Source organism: Amblyomma mixtum, chromosome 3, assembly GCF_055824585.1.
Source record: "Amblyomma mixtum isolate Tamu chromosome 3, ASM5582458v1, whole genome shotgun sequence".
NCBI classification, from domain to species: Eukaryota; Metazoa; Arthropoda; class Arachnida; order Ixodida; family Ixodidae; genus Amblyomma; species Amblyomma mixtum.
The window spans coordinates 246,332,259-246,337,065 of NC_143014.1; the positions used below are offsets into that span (position 1 = coordinate 246,332,259).

Below are 4,807 nucleotides of genomic sequence, written 5' to 3' on the forward strand. Positions count from 1 at the left end.
AAAGGCGCTAACACGGTGAACATACAAAGGGACTACTTGACTCATCACAGACGCAAAAGCTTTTCAGTTCTACGCCAAAAATCACATGTCGTCGCCCTGTGAGAGCCCGAAAACGGACGTTCGGGAAGATGTGCAAAGGATTTTTTTTTTTGGGGGGGGGGGGGGCGACACCCCCCCCCCCCTAGGACCGCCACTGTGCCAGGATAACATCAGCGGTCCTCTGCCAGACAGCAGGGCTATTCACCAGGCCCATCGGCCCTAAGGGTGTATTGAATGCCGTTTTCTCGGTATCTGCCGGGTCCATCGCTATCCGCCGAAATCCCGCCTCCAGATCCACCACCATGAAGTATCTGGCAGAGCCGAGCTGAGAAGCGTCTCCTGTATATTGGGGTGGGGCACGGGTCGATCCAAGTTACGGCACTGAGTATGCGACAGTCCACTACTAGTCGGTAGGAACCATTTTTCTTCTCCACCAATAGGGTCGGTGGCCCCCATGGCGACTTTGATTGTTAGACTATGCCGCAATCAATCAGATCCTGCAAATGCCGCTCCATCTCTTCATGTTGAGAGCAAAGAATTCGGTACACACGCTGGTAAACGGGTGCCGAAGTGTCGGTTTCTATCCTGCATTATACAACGCCACAGCAGCCCAAATTCAAGTTCGTCACGGCGAACACCTCCGAGTATTCAATCAGCAGGGCAGTCAGCGCCTCCCTCTCTTCGGGCTTTACATGAGAAAGATCTAACAAAGTATCTAGCGCGACTAAAGGACCAGCACGCCCTACAGAGGCGAGTACCATTTTCGTGGGCTCACGTCTCTCAATCGCAGTGGTAAAGAAAGAGTTGTCTTCCTGGGGAGGCTCAGTGGCTGCAATTAACCACCGACAGAGGCGCTCTGTGGTCACCACTAACAGCTATGAGGCACGCGCCTGCCTTCAGGCCATCGCTAAGAGAACTGACCGGCTCAAGCACTCCCACGGTGACGCTCTCTACATCTGAAGGCACATAGGCGCATGAAATGTGCTCTGACCAGGGAAGGACGATCGTCTCGTCGAACAGCTTTATGGTCGCGAGAACCCTATCTCTACCAATACCACGGTCCGTTGGGTGTCAGTATTCGTAATGCAAACCTCAGCCATTTTTCTGTTTGCAAACGGAATTTTTGTGTCCCCAGCATGGACCGCTTCTTCCAAGAATGAGACATCCACCTTTCCCTTCTCAAAAAATCCTGTCTACAGATACCCGACACTCCTTTTGGTGGAGACACTGTGCCTGGGCATATGTAGCAGGGGTCCCGGTAGAGCGCGCTTATGCCAAGAGGATCCCCCGTTAGGCCTACAAACCTGGTTGCAACACTGCCAGACGCTTCCAACACCTCACGATCCCCTTTCTTTCGAAGCAAGTTAAGACTGCTTTCCTTAACTGTTGACCCTATGTCTATCAGCAATCCCAGGCAGCAAAAATTATCTTGCAGCGCACAACAGGGCAAGCCTCGTCGGCAACACTAACCATCGCCACTTCATTATCCCTTGTTCCCTCCCCACGCTCCTGGGAAGGACTTCCTAGTTTTTGTCACAGCACGTGGAGCCTCTCTACACATTTACTTGGGACAGATCTCACCTGCTTCAGTTTGCGCACCCGTGATTTTCCTTGGATTACAAATTTGAAGCCATGAATGTTGCAGCATTCAGATGACCTTTGTTTCCGAGACCCCACATACTGCGCGGGTCCACATGGGACAGAGAGGCAAATAGACACCGCGCTATACTCAGCTGGAACAAAACAGATATATTCAAGAATTACATATTATTGAGTACATGATGCAGAGGCCCAAGCTTACGTGAAGTTGCGTTAGCGCCGGAGTCTTCGTCAAGAGTAATGGAGGGGCTGCGGAGTTAACCTTTTTCGTTCGCTCAGGCTCAGCTTCCCCCCGATGGTTTGCCAGGCTCGGCTTCTCCCCGTCCATTCGGGGAATCCCTCTTTCCAGGCTAGGGTGTCACCCAATTTCCTGTAGATGGCGTTGGTCTCCCTCGTCCCTTAGAGTTACTCTATCGTCCCTCACCTCACCTCACCTCCCCCCCCCCCACCCCACCCCACACACACACACACAGCGCCGGCGCCTTTCCTCATCTTCCCCGGACCTCCCGCCGGCTCGGGGCTTTTCCCCTCCTGCCGGCACCCCTGTCACTCTTCCGGGGTGTGCTTGACCAGATGAAATGCTTGTCGGCGTGCGAATAAAGGTGACAGCCAGGCAGCTGTCAATTCGGACACCTAATGAGCATTGGCCCCCGACATCCAATGATTCCTGGTGCCATACAGTCCCTTGCTCAAGTGCCCCCGGGGTCTCACAAAGGAAAATGCCGCCGGAGGTATTGGCCCTCTGGAGACACGCAGCACGCTGTCACAGCTCGATTCGCCTACAATTTTCAATGACACAAAAAACTCATTTTCTAATTTTTTAATACATATTTTTCATCACGAGACAGGTGAAGGCCCGAGGGCTACGAAAAAAAACCCCTGAGGAATCGAAAACTTGTAGCTGTAGAGAGTTTGTTTTTAGATATCAAAGCTGCACCCTTGCCAAAAGGTATATCATAGTAAAGGGCTGGACCTGTTTTGGCTTGGTGGTTAAAGCACTCGGCTACTAAGCCTGAGTACTTGGGTTTAATTCCAGCCTCAGCTGCAGCGTTATGATAGAGGCGAAACGCAAAAGACGGAGTATGCTTTTGTTTTCAATTTAAAATTTAGGCAGCCATGCTGTCCCTCATAAAACCAGAATAAATACAAGCAACAATGTAGCAGCGAGAGCTTCGCATGCTCGCTTACAAACGAGGCCTAATGGGGACTGCATAATCAGGTAGCTTCCTCCTTATAGAGGTCTGTCGAAAACACTTAGCAAATTTTCAAAACCAGAAGGGTTTTTGGCACTGCAAACAGAGCATGGATTACAAGGGGATTTGCTACATTCCAGAAAGTTTGAGGAGTTGGGCAAACGGTTTGCTCATAACGCAAACATTAGAGCTTGCACAGAATCAAAAAGATCATTAGCACACACATCTTAACATTACAGGCCCAGTTAAGAGTGCAACTATAGAACCGTGTGGCCTTTACAACCCCAAGCTCCAGTGCATGCCTAAAGACTGGGCATTAAGCTGCTGCCAAAAAGGCGGCTGGTAATCAGAGTACCCCTAACCTGGTGCTCGACCTCTCTGGGATGAATTGCTTGTAATAGGGGTCCTTAACCCCACCTTGTGTAAAAAAAAAAAAAAGACCTTATGCCATGACGCTTTTCTGCCAAAGCTTCCCTTGCTGCATTAATATTGATCACCACACCGAAGTAGCTGGCTAGCTGCTCTCCATTACGTAGTGCGAGAACAAACGAGCTGGTGGAGGGGACGCTGTAGGCATTTGCATGGTGCTTAAGCCAAGGTTGCCCAAAGTGTCATTTCCTGCCACTCAAACCAGAGGAGACTTGTCAACTGTGAGCAGTGTGGTAAGCAAGAGGAGAGAGCTGCTTCTTGCAGAATATGTCAAGCAGCTTTTTTCTGCACGAGAATCGCATGACTTTTCAACAGATTATGTCTCAAATCCTGACGAAAACATGGCAACAATTGTACGCTCAATTTTGTAGTTTTTATGTGAAGTACTGGCAATTATATAGCATGGGCACTGTCCACATATTCTAAAAAGGCAATTTTGAACACAATGAAAGGGTAATGCTAGATGTAATTTATACTGCAACTGATATTTAGATAATATTCGTTAAAATAAACCTTAACTTGTCCTCCTGCCACATTCATTTTTATTCTTTCTGCTCTAGAGTGCAGGGAAAGTGATTTAGCTATTTGAGTATGTGCTTTGGAATTCATCATCATCATCATCAGCCTGACTACGTCCACTGCAGGGCAAAGGCCTCTGCCATGTCTCTCCAAATAACCCTATCCTTTGCCGGCTGCGGCCACCACATCCCTGCAAAAACTTCTTAATCTCATCCGCCCACCTAACTTTCTGCCGTCCCCTGCTGCGCTTGCATTCTCTTAAAATCCACTCCGTTACCCATAAGGACTACCGGTTATCTCGCCTTCGCATTACATGCTTTGCCCAAGCCCATTTCTTCCTTTTGATTTCGACTAGGATATCAATAACACGCGTTTGTTACCTCACCCACTCTGCCCGATTCCAGTCTCATAACCTATCATTTTCTTTCCATAGCCACTGCGTTGTCCTTAACTTAAGCTGAACCTTCTTCGTTTCTGCCCCATTGGCGAGTGCCAGTAAGATACAGTTGTTGTAGACTTTCCTCTTGAGGGATATTGGTAAACTGCCATTCATGATCTGAGAGAACCTGCCATATGCGCTCCACCCCCTTCTTATTCTTCTAGTTATTTCCCTCTTATGATCCGGATCAGCGGCCACTACCTGCCCTAAGTAAACATATTCCCTTACCACTTCCAGCACTTGGCTACCAATCATGAACTGCTGTTCCCTTGCGAGACTGTGGAACATTGCTTTGGTTTTCTGTACGTAAACTTTAAGACCTACCATTCTGCTCTGCCTGTCTAACTCATTGATAATGCTTTGCAGCTCATCTCCAAAATAGCTTAGCAAGGCGATGTAGCCGTTCTCCATTAACTGTTATCCCCAGCTGTTCCCAATCCAGGCCTCGAACACCTCCTGTAAACAGGCGGTGAATAGCATTGGCGAGATCATGTCTCCCTGCCAGACACCCTTCCTTATCGGAATTTTAGTTCCGACTTTATGAAGGACTATGGTAGCCGTGCAGCTGTTAAGATATCTTCCAGTATTT

At 48.8% G+C, this 4,807-nt stretch overlaps 1 pseudogene; it reads right to left on the bottom strand.

Annotated features, from left to right (window-relative positions):
* Positions 1-403: 403 nt before the first annotated feature.
* LOC149354254 (uncharacterized) lies at positions 404-1,966 on the bottom strand (annotated as a pseudogene).
* Between the last annotated feature and the right edge of the window lie 2,841 nt (positions 1,967-4,807).